The sequence below is a fragment of the Thamnophis sirtalis genome, unplaced genomic scaffold, assembly GCF_051295495.1.
Source record: "Thamnophis sirtalis isolate CommonGarterSnake01/CBP01778 unplaced genomic scaffold, rThaSir2_p1.2 scaffold_7, whole genome shotgun sequence".
Lineage (NCBI taxonomy): Eukaryota > Metazoa > Chordata > Lepidosauria > Squamata > Natricidae > Thamnophis > Thamnophis sirtalis.
In genome coordinates this window covers 59,081,077-59,102,654 of record NW_028261387.1, presented here as the reverse complement: position 1 = coordinate 59,102,654, position 21,578 = coordinate 59,081,077, and the positions used below count along the sequence as shown (strand labels likewise).

Genomic DNA, 21,578 nt, shown 5'->3' with positions numbered 1-21,578 from the left:
GTAAAAGTGCATCTTTAATCTCTGTTTATAAAGGATTATTTTAACATAAGGCTACTTAAAACCATAAGGAGAAATTGTCCTAGAGTTTTTCTACCAGTATATAAACAGGCAGACTGAATCTGAGTCTGTTTGCTACTGAATCAGGAAGAAGTTACTACATTTTATAATGTTTTGTCTCCTACAGATTTTTTCAAACAGAGGATGGAGATTATCTTTGAAAAAATTATGAAACAAAAATATAATGGTAAAATGATGAGTAAAGATTGCTTTGCTCCGTTTCCCCCCAACTTTTTAATCTAAACCACAACCCTAATATTCCTGGTTTGTCTCTCATTCAACTGACATTGCTTGTAACTGTTCTTAGTTTCTCTGCATAGACAAGGATGGCCACATCTCTTTCAATCCGGTGAGCTGCCCAGAATCATTGATAGAATACAAGTTTAATAAATAAATTATTTATTAAAGTTTAAATAAACTACTATCAGCTGAAGCTAAACGATGAATGAAAAGAATAGAACACTACATGCAACAAAGTTCTTGCACAATACATAAAAAACAGGCACAATACATAAAAAACAGCAATCTAGAAAATTTAAAAAAATGGACTAACAAAGCTAGAGCTAAGAAACAAGCACAGAATTTGAATGTTTTATTTAAGAAATATTTTTAAAAAACCATTACAAGTTTGGTTATTTGACAAAAATAGATGCACAATAATGGAGTTGGGAATCATGAGACTTGAAGTCTATTTCAAATTACTGAAAGAAAATGAGATTTAAATGTAAAACAAAATGTATTTCTTAGTGTTGCAGGGTCCATTTGTCTTTGAATTGCACTCACCTACCACTTATAGCGAAGCTATCAAAACATGATGGGAGAGGTGTTATCAGCCAAATTGTTGCAAGGACTCACACTAATTAGGGCTAAGAGGGCATGACTCCCCAAGGTTTCCATTATAAAGGGAATGCTAGAATCTGGATCTTTTTGTTCCTACTCTAGCAGGCACCTCCCCAAAGTTTTTTTTTAAGTTATTTACTTATTACAGCATAGGAAATGGCCTTGCAGATATCTGTGTCTCACCAGAGAGATGGAAACATATAAACATATTATATTAACAAAAACAGTTCACATATTCATATATTAGCAGTAAAGATCTGAAAAGTATTCTCTGGTTGCCATTGAAATCAAGATTTGTAGTTCTGTGGAAACAAAAGACAAAATGCAGATAAAGTTTCACACATTATGCTAAGCCATGATTTGTTGATCTAGTGGCTAGGCTCACATATCAGAACGTGAAATAAATTGCATTATAGTCCAATGTATAATATAATCCAATAAAAAAGTGAAGAATACACTAATCTCAATAGTGTTCTGAGTTATAACAATATGGAGTTCTACACGTACAGTATGTGAAGTTTGACATTGTTTATATTCCATTAAAAATACATTTTTATTTTAACTTCATTTCTAAAAATAGAGGCAACATATCTCAATGCTTTTCAAAGAACTTGAAATAATTTTGAAATATACCTGAATAGGAGACACAAAACCAGTTCTTACATGATTGTATCAATACTAAGATTAGTTTCTTTAGTGATTTCTACTAGGAAAATCAAGGGTGCATCTTAGAACTCAAAACAACAATTCATTCTCAAGTACAAGTCTTTGGTCTTTGACTGTAATAAACTTAGTTGACTTGACTCAGCCAGTTACTATTATTCATACCTTCAGCTGTATCTCTAATTTTCTCTCCTCTGCTACTACTCACATAAAAAAACCAACCACTGAGTGCTCTGACTACATTATCTATGTTTAGGGCAGAGCTCAAACTAATCACAAAACATCAAACACCAATCTGACTGTGATGTTTTCATACCTTTGGAACTCTTCAAGTAATCTCATGGAGGAAATCTTGTTGAAACATCCTTGAATCATATTCACAGTAGTGGCTTCAGTCCATGGATACATAACATCCATAGGACCTTTCCTTGTTTCCCTAGAAACAATGTCAATGAAAGCCCAATGTAGGGCTCTGTCACATCACATATTTGCTGCTGAAATATTATCCATATCCCCTCTGTGAGCCTTGATACTAATACGTGCTGCTTGTCCTCTGAATAAGGCAAAAAAGCAAAGAAAATATACTCTTGTGGGGAAAGATAAAGTTGGCAAAATCACAGTCTTACTCAAGTGGCTATTTCCTTTGTAAACATAAGTAAAGGAAGAAGGCAAAATACCAATTATTGTAACCAAGGAAGACCTGGGGAAACTATCATTTACAATCAGGATTTTTAATAACAAAACAACTTGAAATGTCAAGGTCAGCCTATTTTAATACAAAATAGGACTCATTACCTTTGAAATAATGAATATAGCTTTTCTGAATTGAGCAAAAACTAATCTGCAGATACTTCATGTAAATAATATTACAATTTGAAGTTTCAGTGAGAACAAATTCATAGGTAGTTACTGAATCATATTCATATTCTGTTCATATTCTTGATGGTACAAACCTACAGTATGGCAAAAAGGTTATCTTTGGAATAGTTAATTTATCTATTAAACACATTTTCTCCAAACACAAGACTATAATAAGCTTGAATCATGATATATTCCCCAATGAAATTTTTGTAGCTACTGTAAATAGCTAAGGCAGGGGATCAAATATCTTCTAATAGAACACTGATTCACAAGTGTCCCAAGCCACAATACAATAAATTACAAAGAAAATGCATATGCAGCAAAGCCATAGATAGAATAATTTAAAAGAAACTCCTTAGTGTTCCTTTAATTAGAGCTTTTCCTTATTAATAAGTATGCTTAACGGTAAACATGCATTTTATATATTTATACTATTTCAGCATACTATTCAATCCTTAATCTATATAAATAAAAATGTAAATGTTCGTTTGTTCAAAATCCTAAATCTCCGAAAGTTCTTCACCGATTGCTTTGAAATTTTGATACGTTGCATTCGAATACGCACGTGTTTTTATATATCTATATTATATAGATGTCATACCTGTGACAGGTAAAAACATGCTTTTTTGAAAACCATCGCCATCTGTTGGACGTAAAAGCAACACACGCTATACTAAATATTTTATGATTCCATTTCAATGTTTCCGATTGCATTGTTATATTGAATTTTCATAGATTTTGATTTATTTTCATTTTTATTTCATGTGACATTGCATTGGAATTGAGCTGTGTTGTTTACCATAGACTTCATTTCGTGAGCATAGTATATTCGGAACAGTTCATCCTCTCTCCAGCTTTGTCCTGACGGTCCCTTTATATGTGTGGCTGGGTTGCGGCCGCATCCTTTCCCCTTTCCCCCCCCTCCGAAGAGCTTCGGCCATTTTCGTCAAGGGGAGCTGAAGCCCTTCGGCCTCCCCTCTCCCCTCCTCTCCCACTGGGCTTTTGCTGTCTGCGGTGGAGCGTTGCCTGCGCCATCCCTCGGCCGCCTCTCCCTGCCCTTAAGCCCACCTCTCCCCACTCAGCCCAGCGGAGCTCCAGAGGAGGAGGTGGTGGAGCGTCTCCTCAGCATGGCCAGCCATGCGCACTCTCCACCCTCTCTCACAGTGAGCCAGCTACGACCTTGCCAAGGTGGCACCAATGGGGCGGCGGCAACAGTGTCAGCCTGAGGCGCAGGGGGATGGGTGCCTCGTGAGGCGGCGGCTGCAGCGGCGGTCCCATCTCTGGATTGGGCCACAGCCGGTGGGGGCTGCCTCTTGTCTGCATCGCCAGGGGCGGCTCCTTCCTCCTCCTCATGCTCCTCAGGGGACGCCGGGTGCTTCCTCTCGCCGCTGCCACCGAGGGAAGCCGGGTCGGAAGCAGCAGCTGCCTCCTCCTCTCCTCGGCCGGGGCAATGCCTGAGGGAAGTGTTGTTGTCGGCTTCCTCCCGTCGGCCCCAATGCAACAGCAGTTGCAGCCTCATTCAATGGCGGAGGCACGGGAGAGGAAGATGACACAGCCCGCGATGCTGCCTTGGTGGGCCGGCAGCAGTAGCGGCGCCAGCTTGGAGGACTTCCCACCTGGCCTGCTGTCCCAGCTGCCACCGCCTCCCCTGGCCTCCGCTGCTGCCTCGGTCTCCTGCCCTCCCAGGGCGCCTCTGCCGCAGAGCCTGGCGCTGTTCTCGCAGGGAGGAGGCGTCGGGGGGTCCGGCGGGCACCCAGTTGAAGAAGAGCAGCTCCAGATCACCAGCGTGACCCCGATGCAGATCTCGGCTAGCCTCAGGTCCAACAACAGCATCACTGAAGACACAGAGAGCTATGACGACCTGGACAAATTGCACACCGAGGACTTCTCCTCCTCCAAGATCCTGGAAGCCTCACTCTCCCGGGCAACCGACTTGGGGGAGCCCAAGTGCAGTGCCTCTGAGGAGATGCTCAACAACTTCCACGAGGCAAACAGCCCCGGCACCGTCTCCCCCAACTGGCCTCACCCAGCCCAGCAGTCCTGAGACTTGACCAATGGCAGTGCCCACCTGCTGCCCCAGTATACCCCAGCCTCCCTCCCATGCTGGGGTCCCCCTGCCCATGTCCGGAGGGGCCCCATTCAGCCCATCGGGGAGAGCTTAGAAGGCGCCAGGCGGGGCCTGCGGGAGCATCCTCCGTGGCGGCTCTTGCAGGGGCCACCGTGGCTCACTTCCATGCCGGCGCCACCTCTGCCGGGGGAGCCGTGGCCGGTGCAGTGACTGGCAGGGCCCGCCAGGTGGGCAAGACCCTCACGAACCTTGCCACTGCTGGCAACGGCATGACCCTGCCTGGAGGGATCCACCCTTTGAATGTTTCTTTCTTCGCATGCTGTTGGTAAATGTGCCCGGTCCAACGTCTTTCCACATGGACAATTATATGTTGTGTGTTCTAGAGTCGGCAAACCAGACAATATATCTGCATAGAGAATGGAACAACAAAAAATATTGTATACCCACAAGCATTGTGAAATTAAACATATTAGAAACTTGCACTTTCTCTTTTCTTTCTTTTCCATTTAACCAGACTGGGCCACAGCAACACGTGGCCGCGTACAGCTAGTAATTTAATAATAATCCATATATCTTTTTAAAAATAGATTTATTTAATGGGTGGGTGCTATTTCCACAGTTTTATTGATGCATTATTAATAAAAACAATACATTGTTTTGAGAGTAGTGCACTTCATTTCCCACTAGCACTGTGAGGGAAAACTTTTCACTCCCATTTAGCTGTAGCTGCATGAAGAAATTTCACAATTTAATTTATATTCCAATCCTCTAGTATCATCTTGCAAAGGCATGCAGAAATAAAAATTAAATGAAAAAATTAAAATGAGGCATACTTTCTTCAACTGGGAACTTCAAAAGAATTCCTTTAAAGCTGGTTGAACTTGCTGTTTCTCACATACCACTTTTTCTTTCAACCTGTATTTTACCTGTCAAATTACAGTATATGAAAAAAAACTTCAATCATTAATTAACTGCCCCATGGGTATTAACCCTTGACAGCATAATGGCAGTAAAAAATCATTCTTTGGGTCTAACTAACAAACAATGGTATAAAGGTAGCTGATAAAAAAAACAAACAAACCTGGACATAGAAGTACGTTGATAATTTCAGTTAAGAGTCATTTGTGATAAGATCTTTGTAATGATTGGTTTCCTCTTGAACAAACAAATATTTGTGAAACTGATAGAGTGAAGAAAACACAATAGAAAAAGCCTCTGGCTCTTGGATATAATTTGACTAATTCAAATTGCAGTTGGGCAGGATGTGATGAGCATTAACCGCAAATAAAAGCTTGGTGTTTTATTTAAAGGAATTAAAAAAAAACTCCCTAATTTTGGATTTCTGAACAAATAAGAATTCTTATTAACGTAAAATTAATGCATTTAATAGCTCTATTACATTCAGTTAAATAAATACAATTGGGTTTAGAAGCATTGAGAAGGCTGCCAAACTAGTTTATTTAATTTTAAGATGGTTATTTTTTTTACGTGTGGGGTAGTCTGATCAATTTTCATATGCTTTTAATCAATGCTAAATTAAGATCATTAAAAAAATCTGATTTCCCTGTACAGCAGTTCCAGAGTTTGAAATGGTGTGAACATTGATTTGTTTATTTCTTTCTTTTTTACTGAATAAAGTCATCTTGTCCAAATTACTACTTTGGGGGGGGGGGGTGTGCTGACAAATGACAGATACAAAAAAAAATCCTGGGTTCCTTCTTCACTGCATTTTTTTCTAATGACAAGTTCAGAAAAAGGCAGTCTTACCTTGATTTCTCTTTATGGCTACTGAACTGAGATAATGAATTTACTAACCTAATAAGAACATGAATGTTGAAAGATTCTGCCTAATGAAGAAACAAATATTAACTTTAAGTCAAGTCAAACTGCATGGGTATTAGCAGGTAAAGTACTAGCATATGATAGAGACAGAACTTAGACCAGCTGGAGTGCCTACCATAAATACAATGTGCTTTGAATACATAGCTTTGAATAATTTTCCTTGATAAACCTATGAACAAGTACAATGTTTTTTACTCATTTGTTTGAGTCCTCTTTATCTAATCTACAACTTGTATGGAGAACAGATCACATATTATGTTATGTTTATGCTGAAATATAGAGAATTCACAAACTTTTAAACACAACTCTGTCTTTAACTGATCATTTAAAAACAGTTCTCTACTGTTATTAACATTAAAATCCAGAATTTTCAAGCATTGAAATCAGTTTAAAAAAAGAGATTCTGCCTACTTCTATCAATTATCTAGAATTATCTTGTTGGAAGCTAAAATGATAGGGTAGAACTAATCTTTGATGGATGAATGAATCTATTTTTGTTTTTTTATTCTGAACTGGAGAAATTTGCCTTTTTGAATTATATGGAATTTGCAATAAGAGAAACAAACCAAATATAGTTAATTGTTAATTGAGGTAATTAAAACATTCTTTAAAAAAGTCCAAGTATTGACATTAAATTTACAACCAACTTCCTGACCATTTATAGCTGATAAATTAACACATTTCCAAAAACAGAACACTTCTTTAGAGTTAAATTTCAATTTATGAAAGTGTATTCTGAATGAATTATCTTGTTTTCAGCTCAAATGTTTGGCTACATACTATTGCTGAAGGTTTTATGGCAATCTTAAATAATTCTGTAAAAGATTTCATCTTTATTTGAATAATGGTGTTTTGGGTTTATGTTTTCTAAATACAAGTGACCCTTGCTTATCGGGAACAAGAACTCCTTAAGTGAAGTGTATATTAAGTTGAAAAACAATGTGACTATGCCACTTAGCAATGGCAATGCTAACAGTGTCAGTTGCTATGATTAAACAAAAACCGCTTGGATTGTTAATCAACCATATGACCACAATTTAGAACTAACTGTCAGCTTCCCCATTGGCATTGCTTATAGGAACCTGGCACAGAAAGTTGCAAATTGTGATGATGTGACTACAGGAAGCTACAACATCCTAAGTATGAGGCTTGGTTATAACTATCACTTGTTCAGTGCTGCGGTAAGTTTGCATGTTCGCCGAACAAATGGTCATTAAATAAAAAACCACCTGTATTTCTGTTATTTATGTTTGTTTTTTCCCCGAGGTATAGGCAGCAGTATCTCATGTGAAGTGGGGAGAAAGCTCCAAAAAAGATCATAAGTCATAGGTCATCACATTTAAAGTCTTCATTTGCTGTTTTTTTTAAAAAAATAGTTCTAATTAATGGATTGAGAGCCAATTTGGTATAGTAGTTAGTAATAGTCATACTAAGGCACAAGGCTAGAAAGCAGGAGAGTGTGAGTCCTCATCCTGCTTTAGGCATGAAGTAAGCTAGCTGACTTTGGGGCAGTTACTTTTTCAGCCCTAGGAAGGAGGCAGTGGCAAACCACTTCCAAAAATCTTGTCAAAAAAGATGTCCAAGCAGTCACCAAAAGTATTAGATGAAAGGCACAAAAAATAAAGAAACCCATGGATCAGAATTATGATATTGTCCAATGGGTTTGCCTCAGCATCATTAAGTGCCTTAACATTTATCAAGCGTACTTGGAGTGCTGAGTCCTACTGCAGAAATGATTTTTCTCTTTGATCTGACAGGAGATCTGTTTACTGTCACAACTTAACAGCTTTGTTTCATCTTTCTTTCTACCTAGAGCAAATCACTAGATATTAAACATTTGTTCTTGTAAAAAGGAAACTGAATCTGTCTTAACTAATTTCAGGTTACAATGACAGGTGAACTAAGAAAAAATATTCTTTTAATCATTAATTTAGAGAAAAGCATATGGCAATGATCCTTTGACAATATTTTAATGCGTCTTAAAAATACATTTTACACTTGGATTCTTATTTCCTGTCAAGTCACAGCTAACTATAATTGCCAATATTTGTGTTTATTCTTTGGGAAAATATTTAAGAACTCAGCCATTTATAGTTATTCAGTAGATAATAATTAGGCAGATAATGACTTAGTGTTACTTCACTACTCTGTACTTTACTACTCTTATATTTCTCAGGTTTGATAATAAGGCATGTTGCTCTGGAACATTACTAGTCTTTTCTATTCAGTAGGAGGTAGGTTATACTGGAGGGTGCCTCTGATTTTTTTTTCCTTTTAAATAATATACTTAAGAATACCTACACTTTGTACTGTTCCTGAACTTGAAAATAGATTATTTGAACGTAAATGCTTAGCATTTCACGGATGCAAACAAACATTCGTGGTATAGTAACTTTATGAATGACTATTGAGAGTTCAGTGAGACTTCCATTCAAGTGTGCAATATCGGAAGTGTCAAAGTAGCTGGAAGATATCCAGTAGTGCAATTGTGCATATGATATGAATATCATAAACTGCATAATCAGTAGCAGCCTATCAATCCACTTTATCAAGTTTTCCTGTCTGTCAATCTATAAAGATATGGATATAGGGAATATACACACTATAATTAGCAGGTTAGAAGATCTGATAAAATGAGAATGATAAAACAATGAGATAGCATGGGCATTTCCAAATCAATTTATCCTTTTGGAATGATTTAATTTAATTTAACATGTATAATGTCTACTTCACATGCAGATTTATAAATGTATTCTCCACTAATCTGCACTGCTAGTAAAATTCATTAACATACACAGTATAGACAGAGTTTATTTTTAAAATCCAGGAATAGCTTTATACATTTCAGCTTTATCATATTCACTTGAATATTGTTGATAATGAAATTATGAATGCTTTTCTACAATAAAATCATACAAACATCAGTTATTTCATCTCAACTTATGAATCTGACATTCTGGAATTTATTACAGGCATTTTTATCTATTAGTAAGGTCTATTGAACACAATATTGGTGGGCCACTCTCATGGCTTTTTGGAAGAGTTTTAAGACTTGACTCTGCTGTAAGCTTCCCTAATCCAGATGCTAAAACTTACAGATGGCAATCATATTCCATAGACCTCTAGACAAATGATATATCTGTGATACTAATATTGTAGCCATACAATATTAAGAGAATTTGTTTTTCTTTAATCTTGATATTATTTATTTGCTCCATATCCATCTGTCTGTCTGATTTATATAGCCACCTATCTCACAACAAGCAATTCTAGGCAGTGTATATATTGACTGCATCTTTTCCGAAAAATGTTTGCTGATTTAGTATAATAGATCTCCATAGGTGGTTCATGAGAAAAAATGAAGGTGATAATACAGTACTATGCCTGCTGCCTTGAGCTCCTACAGAAAAGTTGAATATAAATGTAACAAATAAATAAAAATTGGAGAAATTTTTTATCTTTAAATCAATACAGCATATTATTCCACGTATATAATGTAAAAATGTATTCAAAAATCACCCAATTGGACTACTGCAATGCACCCTACATGAGGATACCCTTGAAAAGTATTCAGCAGCAGCTGTGCAAGCCATATTGGTGGCCAAAGAAAGGCACATATAACATCTTTGCTCTGTGAACTGCAGAGAGTGCCAGTTTGCATCCAGGTACAATTTATAGGTGTTAGTCATCATCTATAAAGGGCATAGCACCAGGCTACCTATAGAACTAGTTTCGTCACATTACAGGCTGGGAAGGTATACTGCAGATTCTGTCTGGTGGGGTGTCTAGGAAGAGAGCCTTCTCTACCACTGCCTGCACTTTATGGAATATCCTGGCACCAGAGGTGAGGAAAGCCCCAATCTGTTGACCTTCCCTAAAGCAGTCAAACCTGTGTGCCTTGTACGGAGGAAACTAAGGCCAACTGTGGAGTTGGCTGGCTCAATGTGACTCCCCCCCCACCCCGCCTGTATTAACAACTGCTAACCCCCACATCATGGAATCTTTCACACTTAAAATGTTATGTTATTTCTATAACTTTATAACTTTTTAATCTTAAATTAAGATTTTAATGTTAATTTTATTGATTGTATTTTACACCGCCCAGAGCCCTTCTGTGAGGGAGATCGGTGGTTAAGAAATATGAAATATAAATAAATGTTATTGATTAGAGATAGATTAGATAGGTAGATAGATGGATGGATGGATGGATAGATAGATACATTGATAAATAGGTGATGAACACAATTCAAAGTGCAGTGATGATGTCTCCTCAAATGGTGATGTAACATTTACAACCAAATTGCCAAGCTTGGAGCTCAGAACAACAGGATGGATAGATGAATGAATAGATAGATATAGATATATACATATAGATAGATGATAGAACAGATGATAGAACAGATGATAGATAGATGATAGATAGATAGAGACAGAAAGACAGACAGACATGTTACTGGGATCTTTTGCCAGAATAGAGTTGCTGCTGATACTGTAAACAATGCTGTTGTATCAAAATAATACAATGCAAACAAACATACCTTTACCTCTCTACAGGTATGTTAAACTCGTGGCCTGGATGCATCACATGGTCATGTCCACCCCTGGTTTAGCGAAGGGGGAAGAATTGTGATACGTCACATGACAATGTGTTGATTTGTTTTTTCTGAGGCTGAAGAAATTACAGTAAGAACAACCCCTCTTGGTTATTAAAAATGCATGGACTGTTGCTGAAGTCACCAGGCATTAAGCACAACATCACCTATATTCAGACAGATTGAAGTGATCTTTGTAAATTTTATTTTTAGGCAAGATTAGACTTAAATAAAAAAGAACAGAATGCACAATTAAAAACATATCTCATACCTATATGGTTAGTATCCTCAGTGCTAACAGAACAGCCATAAACATGCTTACTACAGAGACAAAGACCACTCTGTTCCATAAGTTTTGGTCCACAGAAATAAAATTTGGGATTGTTGTTCCTGTTTTTTTTTTTAAAAAAAACCACAACGTGGATTTTGTATGCATGCAGGCCACAATGCCTGCAAATTAAACCAAGAGTTGTTCCTCAATGCTTTATCTTTTTTGCAGCAGCAAAGAGCAATGCACCTTAATGTGAAGGAAACTCTTTGCCAAGTTGTAAAGGTCAAGGAGTGGCAGTTTGTTCTGAGTCAGGATATTCTTCGGAACCTGTTTTTGAGGGCTAAAGGTGATTCTGAGAAAACTACAAATCGCTGTGTAAGCGTTGAGTCGGAGGTCAGCACGGGTCCTGTTTAAAGTCATTTGGAAGGATATTTGCCCTTGGGGGCTGCCGAGAGTGACACGGGGAAATAAAGTAGGGAGCCTCCCCGCCCCCTTTTTAGGCAGCTTGGCTCTGCTTCTGACCAAAGAAACGCTCTCCAACTCTTCTGGCCCCCAGAGCTACGTGCGGAAAGCGTCGTCTTCCTTGGCCTCTTGAAAAGCTCGTTTCCCGCGTCTCTTCCGAGGCGCCTCTCTCCAATGGAAGCCGAACCCTCTGCGGAAAGGGGGGGCAAAGAGAAGCGTCTGCTCCCGTCAACCTCTCTCAACTCTCCGGGGCCAACGAAGCCCGGCCTACCACGGCTGAGCTCCGCCCTCTTCAGTCCGTTATAGTACGTGAGGGGGCGGGAGCGCCGGAGAGTCCAGGGCTGGTGAGCGCTTTGGGGGAAAGAAGTGCCGCGTGTCTGGGTCGCTGCGTGCAACAGGTATGGCTTGGCTTGGCTTGGCTTGGCTGGCTTAACTGGCCAAACGGGCGGACTGACCGGTCTACAGGGAGAGATAGAGTCTCCCATATTCTCCTAGTAGATTCCCTGGAGGAGCCTGCTCAGTTCCACGTGGCGGCAGAAGACCAGAAGGAAGCCCCCAAAGGCGGTGGGGTTTTCTCCTAGGAGATACTTGGGAGCCCCTTTTTGGCTCTTCCCCGGCGGTAGAACAATGAAGGGATATGGAGGATGATGGAGAAATGAGGGGAAAGGGCCGAAAAGGGAGGGGGATGCCGGCAAGGGCTGTGGGTGGCGGGTTTCGCCCCTCCTCGCCACCGGTTAAATAAATAAATAAATAAGCCGTTTTCCCGGCGGTTTACTTATAAGGTCAGGCAACACGGAGGCCCGGGATGGGCGGCCATCGTGCCACGAGGAGGCCCTTTGGACTCCTGCCTTTAAGGATGATCGTGAGATGCTTTTTAAATGGCCGGGTATTTGGGTTTGGGCCATTCGGTAACTAATAATGATCCTCATCGTGATAATTGGGGGGGGGGGCTGGGGAAGATCGGATCCGTCTTCTGTTTTTAAATATAGTACATGTTGGAGGCAGAGGAAGGAAGGGGGGTGTAAAGTAGGATTTGGATTTATGGGGTGAAGGAATGCTCATTTCAAAAAGCTTCGGTTGTGTGTGGGGTTCGTCCGTACACGAATCTTGTGGCTTTGCAAGCCGCTTAAGTTACAGACTCCGCGATTTCCTTGCTTGCACGTGTGCCTCTTAGTATTTAAATAATTCATTTCCCGTATAAAGGTGCCGGATAGTTTTTCATTTTTTCTTTATACTGGAATTGTTTTGTGTTCGTGTATTGTTCTGAAGTATGGTAGGATCCCATTCTGCCAATGCATCCCTTAGAAGTTTTATGGATAATGCAGACTACTTAAAGTGATTGCAGAAATTTGCTAAATGAGCTGCTGTCATCTTACTAACATTAAGGTAATAGGAGACAATAAATGGAAGTAATGTATCCATCCGGCTGATGAGCTGTGTATGCGTGAAGCGCACTGAAGTCTAGCCAGTGTTTACATAGTATGGAATGTTAGAGGCATAATGGTACTTGCGATAAGGGGTGAATGAAATTCTTAATAGGTACGAGAGAAGTTCACAAAATTTGGTACAAACATTGCTTTTTAAATTCATTCTAATTTTGAAAAAAAAAAAACACCAACAAAATTTATGGCAGTAAATCTATGTCTTTTTCTTGGGGGAGGAAATAAGTATTACAAAATGGATGGGCAGAAAAAAACTCTTACTGTTTACTGTGTCTTCTTTTTTTTAACAACAAGCTTTTAAGGATGCTGATGCTGAAACAAATTTAAGTATAGAAACAATTATACGCTTATTTTCTTTAATCCCAAATATGCTCTTTAGTTAAAACTCTGAATAAATAAGGTTTCATTCTAAGCTTCCTGATTTTTTTTTCAAATGAAGACTTTCAGTTACAGTTTTGAGTACATTGCAACAAACTAATTTGAATTGCAAGCACTGAAATACATTTCCAAAATAGATATGCAGATAATTTGCTTGATCAGGAGTCTGTGTAAGCCTCATTTCTATATAATGAAACTACTATGTATTTCTATGTTTTCCATGTTATTTTCTGAATTGTTTTTAGCAAGGTATAAAATGATAAATTTGCAATGCTATGGAAATTTTCATCTTTTAATATTAGATTGGATTTCCAATTCTTTCATTACTCAGAAAAAGAAAATAAAGTTTCTGTTAATGCAGGTGTGCACTTTTGTGCTGTGAGGATTATCTAACGACTCTGTTTATTTTTAGAACCATCACTTATCATGTGTGACTTTGTTGTGGCTACTGTTGAGTTGAAACTCTTCTATAAAAATAACTGATCAGTAGAATGAATTATGAAGTGTCACTGGAAAAAAGTTGCTGGGATTACAATGAATAAAATTTGCTTTTGGTCACTGTTAAATTTGGGATACTCATTAGAGCAATAGTCATTGTAGACTAGATTTTGGGCAAAGATCTTGTATTTTCATCTTCAGTACTTATTTTAAAAATTAGACAAATGTGATAGTGTATTTTGCATTCATGTATAAGTTTTTTTTCTTTCAGCAGATCTTGACTAGTTTTTTCTTCTGTTATAATGGTGGAGGATTTAATTGGAAGTAAACTACATAGTAGCATGACAAAATTGAATACTGTATTTCCCCCAAAATAAGACAATGGTCTTATTTTCTTTTGACCCCCGAAATCAGCGCTTGGCCTTATTTTGGGGGAAGTCATTACTTTTGAGGTGCAGGGGGAGGCCAGCATGGTTACTTGATGGCTGCTGCTGTGTTGCAATATTTTTGGGGGAGGGCTTATTTGAGCGCATGCGCTCAAAAGCCCGATTGGGCTTATTATCTGAGGAGGTCTTATTTTTGGGAAAACGGGGTAAATTTGCAATGCTATGGGAATTTTCATCTTTTAATATTAGATTGGATTTCCAATTCTATCATTACTCAGAAAAAGAAAATAAAGTTTCTGTTAATGCAGGTGTGCACTTTTGTGCTGTGACGATTATCTAACGACTCTGTTTATTTTTAGAACCATCACTTATCATGTGTGACTTTGTTGTGGCTACTGTTGAGTTGAAACTCTTCTATAAAAATAACTGATCAGTAGAATGAATTATGAAGTGTCACTGGAAAAAAGTTGCTGGGATTACAATGAATAAAATTTGCTTTTGGTCACTGTTAAATTTGGGATACTCATTAGAGCAATAGTCATTGTAGACTAGATTTTGGGCAAAGATCTTGTATTTTCATCTTCAGTACTTATTTTAAAAATTAGACAAATGTGATAGTGTATTTTGCATTCATGTATAAGTTTTTTTTCTTTCAGCAGATCTTGACTAGTTTTTTCTTCTGTTATAATGGTGGAGGATTTAATTGGAAGTAAACTACATAGTAGCATGACAAAATTGAATACTGTATTTCCCCCAAAATAAGACAATGGTCTTATTTTCTTTTGACCCCCGAAATCAGCGCTTGGCCTTATTTTGGGGGAAGTCATTACTTTTGAGGTGCAGGGGGAGGCCAGCATGGTTACTTGATGGCTGCTGCTGTGTTGCAATATTTTTGGGGGAGGGCTTATTTGAGCGCATGTGCTCAAAAGCCCGATTGGGCTTATTATCTGAGGAGGTCTTATTTTTGGGAAAACGGGGTAAATATCCTTATTTGGAGGCTTATATTTGGAAATTTGCTGGTTCAACAAAATAACTACATATTGTAAATCGTCATTGACTTTAGCCACTTTAAGAAATTGCATGCATTTTTCTTTCTCCCTATGTATTTTTGAATGCTTTCTGTGCACTTTCTATGATCAAGAACATGTTGGAAGATATGAGGAGTTGCAATGCCATTTCTAGTTGATCAGGAAGGGAATAATATGAAAACATTAAAGTATTAAAATTGCATAATGCTTGCATCTGGCAATTATTACAATTTTCAGATATCTATACTATTAGGTTACACTACTTAGTGTCATTTATCTAATATGGACAATATTTTGGGGAGGAATGATGAAACTGGTGAAGAAAAAAGAGTAGCTTTACTTAGCTTTTATAAGCTTTCATCTACATTCCCAGTATTGTTTACAACTTTGTGGCTACAAATGTGCCTCTGCCCAAAAATGTTTCGGTTTTTACTTCAACTCGAGTCCAGTCCAGTACATTTTTTGCATATTTACTTAAAAGACTTATGAAAAACTACATTTTAACAGTTTGTTTACATATAAAGGACCAGTTGCATAGCAATCTGTAGACAGTTTTGATTGATATTAGAAAGCTAAGTAGTCCCCCCATCCCATTATGCTACTGCTAGGCTGGGAAACCACCAGAAAATTCGAAGTTTGTGGTTTAAATTGGGAAGTTAAAAAAAAACAACGGAAATAGAGTGGAGAAACTACTTATAAATTCTTAAGAAAACCAAATGGTGTATCTATGAAATCATCAGATACCAATTTGCTTCAAAGAAGAATAATGTAAATATATATCAGACTGCACTTTTACAGAGTTTCTGCAAACTAGGTGTAGCTTTTAGTAATGAGGCATGCTCATCCAAGCTAACTCAAGATAGTATTGAATGTGAATTGCATGTTACTTTGGATATTTGAATCATATCCTTTAAGGATGTGTGTATACTTGCTTGTGTATGTGAAATAGCAGGTATTTGGACAAAACTATTTATTTCTGATTTATTTGCATTATTGTTGGTAATACTTTAATACCCCAGCAATTATTTTGCAAAGCTCTTTGAAGTTTGTGATAAAAAAGCATGTTGACTTCAGTGTTCTTTGTCATATGACTTCTCAGCTTTTGTTCCATATTGCCCCAGGGGAAAAAAAATCACTGCATATTTTCTGTATGTGCACGCTTTTAATCTCAAGAGTCACAGTTTTAGTTTTGTATTCCTCCCCCCCCCCCCCAATCATAATGCTGCATTTCTGCAGTTGTACTAATTTATCAAGTATATATTAGTTCACTGACAAGCAAGAATTTATGTTGCTAAATGAGAAAGTTGTTAAATTGGTTAATTTTAATGACTTTCCTTCCAACATTTCTTAAATGAATCACTGCAGTTGTTGAATCAGTGACATGGTTGTTAAGTGAATCTGACTTCCCTGTTGAGATTGCTTGTCAGAAGGTCACAAAAAATGATCACATGAGCCCCGGGACACTGCACCCATCATAAATATGAACCAGTTTTCAAGCATCCGAATGGAAATTAAGTGATCATGAGGATGGTGCAACGGTCATAAAATTGTTATAAGTCACTTTTTTTAATGCCATTGTTAACTTAAAATGGTCACTAAATGAACTGTTGTAAGCCGAGGACTACCTGTAATAGTTTTGTTGTGATAGCTGTGCCTTAGTGGAAGCAAATGTTTCAATATGCCAGTGGCCCCAAACCCTTTGGGCACCAGGGATCAGTTATGTGGAGAAGAGTTTTTCCACAAACCAGAAGGGGTGTGGTTGTGCTTGCTGCCTGCATTCCATAAATGGGGTTTTGCTTCTTTTTGCAGCCCGGTTGCTGCATGCCGTGGCCTGCTGTTAACCCATGGACCAGAAGTTGGGGACCCCTGCTTTATGCAAAACATTGCTGGAAAACTTTAATGAGATTCCTATAGTGATCAGGCATTAGTAGTAGTAGTAGTGGTGGTGGTAGTGGTAGTAGTAGTAGTAGTAGTAGTAGTAGTAGTAGTAGTAGTAGTAGTAGTAACTAGAAAGTAAGAATTTGGATCAGACTTATAAGGGAATGTTCATTGCTCTATATTAAGATGCTTCCTTTTCTGAAGAAAAAAAATCAGGAAGTGTCCTCCCAAACAGAGACAATGTGTACAGAACTTAACATGTTGTAGATACATGAATATTTCATCATTTTCTTGGCTAGTATGAGTGCAAGGACTGAAAAGAGAGCGAGAGATTAACTCTCATGCTGCTTTTTCTGGTAATATTTTTCCAAACATTACAACTACATTTGGCAATTGACATTTTGAGAATCAGTTCAAAAAGCTACATGGGTCTTTTATAATTTGCACTATTGTAGAAGAATACTATAATATTTAGATCACAAAGACAATTCAGGAAATGTAAGAGCTTGATTTGAATAGTTCCTTTGCAATGGCAATACATTGGAAAAGATGTTGGGACAGTGAAGAAAGAACTGAACAATCTCTTTTCCTATTCACTTATACTTGGACTGCTGTTGTGCTCTTATTTCTGAGCCAATGTGCAAAGAATACCCTGAATGCTTAAACTTAAGTACTTAAACGCATTGAATTTTGTCTTCTTCATAAATTCAAATCTACACAGTGGTCAGGGTGGGGACCTGCATTCTGATAATCAGGACCTGTATTCTAAAAATTCTTTATAATCCTGCTCAAGATTTCTGTGCTGAATGCCTCTGTTCTAGTTGCTTCCTGTTCCTCAATCTCATCTCATGTTTCATAGCTAATTTGTTTGAGGGTTGTAAGGAATGTTTGTGAATAAGTAATAGCACAAGACTAGATCACAGAATCATATAAAGTGAGCAAGGTTCCTTGTTTTGTAAGTTATTTTGCAATGTAAGCGTAACAAGTCATTGAATCCTGCTATTAATATCCTTTTTTATATATTTGCCTGTTTTCCATTTCCATCCATATTATTTTATTTAAGTATACTCATATCATATATTCCTGACAATATTTAGGCTATATCCTACAATGTAGTAAGTACTTTATTTACATGATGGTCTACTAATTTGCTAATGTTCTGAATTTGAGACAAAATATCATTTTGTGCATTTTACTTACACAAAGAAGACTAATTTTCCTGATTGGAAAGCCTTATTTCAAAGTTTCTTAAAACCAAAATGAATGACCAATTAAAAGGGGAATTTGGTAAATTCTAGGATATCCAAGAATAAATAATCCTGAAACTGACAACTTACGGTATGTCAAATAATGAAGTCAACCAATGTTCAATTTGAACAATTAGAATTTTGACCTTATTGGATAGAGAAATTGCTTGTTGATTAAACATATGTTGATATTCTACTCTTACCATCTGTAAACTATAGGACATTTGTCTGAAAGAATAGAATGTGAATGCTGTATGCTGATTCTGCTACTTGAGAGATAAACTTGTCAGTTCTAATTAAAACCAAGCTATGCAATCATTAGAGCAGATAAGTAGAAACAGTTTAAGAGATAGCACTGGATGAGTCGACATTATTTTTACCATTACACAGCAAAAATAATGAGTTTTGACACTCACTCACATGCATTTTTCATACAAATATACAAGCTTTAGATAGACAGCTTCAAAATAATTTTGTTTTAAAAATAAAACAAAATTCACACATAATTTTATTCCCATGGAAATATGTACAGCTCCTACCCTCCTGGCTTTTCTAAGGTCAAAACAGTCTTACACTGAGATGTCTGTCAGGCTGAAAATTATTAGTGCTTTTGTTAATGCTCTTGTTTTAACCTTTTTATTGGAAATTCTGTTACAATACCTTAAATGTATCTGAAAAAATACATATTCTCTATTACATCCCATGCTGTTATTATTTAAACCAGTATTTGATATGGATAAATTCCAAATGCACAATATCAGTTGCTGTATTGGTTTATTTAATATGTATGTCACCTTTACTATTTTTTACAATAAATCAAAGCAGCAAACATTCAATTCAACTTCTTTCTCCTGTTTTCCCTTCAACAACCACCCTGTGAGGTGAGTTGGTCTGAGAGAGAGTCATTAGCCATGATCACCCAGCTGACTTTCATGACTAACGTGGGACTAGAACTCACAGTCTCTGGCTTTCTAGCCTGGTTCTTCAACAACTAGATCAGACTGACTCTCTCCTATTTTAATTAACTTTTGATATACGGTAACTTCGGACATTACAGTAATTTTGGTAGTCTTGAGAGAATCAGTTCATGTGACTTCAGCATTCTTTATAATGTGGCCCAAATCTAGCTTTCCCCAAACTAGATGGTCTTCAGATGAATGGATTTGGACTCAGAATTTTCAGAAAATGCAAGACTAATTGGAAATTGAAAATACTGAGAGTTGCCCATAGCTATGTAAGTCCTGCCTATGTACATTTTTGCTCAAATCATGAATTCTAAATTGCCTGTCCCAACCTCTGCTGTTCAGCATTATTGACAGTAATTTAGATGAAGTTGTTGAAGAGATGTTTGCACATTTATTGGTTACACTAAACTGAAAGAGGTGGCTACCTAGCCAAGAGATTTAAAACTTTAGAGGCAGACTTCAATAATGTGTGCAGAAATGAATAACATAGAATTTAACAGGAAATGTTAGGTGGGTAAAACGTAAGATGGAAATACGTAGGAATGTGTCAAGTTCCAGCGTCCGTCAAGGACACAAACAGAGAAGCAAGGTGGTATTGAAAATGCTTTATCTGTATTATTTGCAAAACTTGTGATAACCGGCACCAGTTGACGAATAACACAAATGCAAATATGCAAAGTCAGTTCTAACCTGGTTAACCACACCACTGTAATATATACTCTCAACCCCACCCACATCTACCCATACACCACACCCCCTCTCTGTCCCCCAGTGATGACATCACCTACCCCCACCCCCACCCAAAGGGATCAGCAACCCACAGATAGTCCGGAAAGAACAGCCAACCCACGCACAGATGGCAGAGGATGGTAGAGGAGAGAGGCCATCCAGGCAAGACACGCCAACCAGAGAAGGGGCAGAATCCATCCAGGCGATTGTCAGCAGGCCTGAAGTGCTAAAGGGCTGTTATGGTGCTCTGCTGACAGGCGCAGAAGGAGCCAGGAACGGAGCGCCTAAACCCATACTGCTGCAGGCACCAAAAGCCATGGCATTGCTTTGAATACCCAGAGGCCGAAAAATGCATGCAAGACGAGCAGGGGAGAACGGGAGTCATAGGGCAGCTGTCTGCCGGTGTGCTGGGGTAAGCATGAAATCAGATGGGCTGCTGAACCCATCCTCCGTATGAATGGCAGCCCAAGGGCTGACATGATGAAGAGGAAATCCTGGTAGAGAGAAGCTATTTTTCTCCATAGTGAGGGGGGAGGAGTATCCAGGATGGGTGTTGACTTTGTCCTCTCATGATTGGATGAGTCAGATAAGCTCTTTGGGTAACGCCCCCTGGCCAGCAGGACTACCCATTCTTCTGACTCATCTCCTCAAGGAAAAGTTGCACTACTCAGTAACTCCAGTAATTTACAAAGGAGTAAGGAAAATAAACTTGGATCCGGCGAATCCTGCCTCCCTTCATCGAACACAGTCTCCTCCTGCAAGGACTGGACTGCCACAAGCCCCCCTGGGGCGGCACGCTGCCCTGGCCACTGAGTGAGACGGAGTCACTCAGGGAGGACAATTGCCGAGCAGGCAGGAGGAGAGGGCAATATGCTTCCTAGAAGCAGCCCTTAATGCAGAGGCTAATCAGGAGCAGAAGCGCTCCTCTGCTCCCCTCGGGTTGAGCCACGAAGCTGGCTAAAATACCCTGGAACACCTGTGCTGGCAGCCGACAAGGTGAGAGCCGGAAAGGCTTAAAAAGAGCTGCGGAAGACAGGGGAGAGAGCTGCAGCCATGGCAAGCCTGCAAAGGCAAAAGCCATTTCCATGTGCTCCAGCAAGGAGGAGCCGTTTGAATTTGGAGCCGGGGCCATCTTGAAACCACATGGTCCAAAGATGGCTGCCCCCAGCAGCTCAGAGGAGGCAGGCAGAGCCTCAACTCTCAGCCCTCCAGCCACAACCGGAGGCTTGTGGAGCCCTTGAAAGGTGAGAAACCATCGCAGAGGCATTAGCCAAGGGCGGGGGATGCAGCAAAGGGCCAACAGGAGGCTTGTTAAGGGAGTTAGAGGCAGGCGGTGGATCTCCCCCCCCTACTTCCTAGATGAATCAAGACTGCACGAAACCCCCCCCCCCCAACCTGAGAACTCCTCACCTCCCAGAGGAGGATTCCCTT

At 38.8% G+C, this 21,578-nt stretch overlaps 1 protein-coding gene and 1 long non-coding RNA gene across 3 annotated transcripts in view; one reads left to right on the top strand and one right to left on the bottom strand.

Annotated features, from left to right (window-relative positions):
- Positions 1-439: 439 nt before the first annotated feature.
- On the bottom strand, positions 440-3,440 carry LOC148044679 (uncharacterized). Its single transcript, XR_015697400.1, has 3 exons — positions 3,221-3,440; positions 1,877-2,113; positions 440-1,199 (listed from the first exon to the last, which is right to left on the bottom strand). It is a non-coding gene; the product is annotated as an uncharacterized LOC148044679 (long non-coding RNA).
- Positions 3,441-11,945: 8,505 nt separating this feature from the next.
- SLC16A1 (solute carrier family 16 member 1) overlaps positions 11,946-21,578 on the top strand; it is a 45,166-nt gene continuing 35,533 nt past the window's right edge. The window contains exon 1 of one of the 2 annotated variants that reach the window (XM_087720147.1): positions 11,946-12,054. The gene's annotated coding sequence lies outside the window, so the exon portion shown is untranslated. Of the gene's footprint in view, positions 12,055-12,406; positions 12,519-21,578 lie in introns of those variants that run through there. The other variant, XM_087720148.1, reaches the window with a different exon arrangement.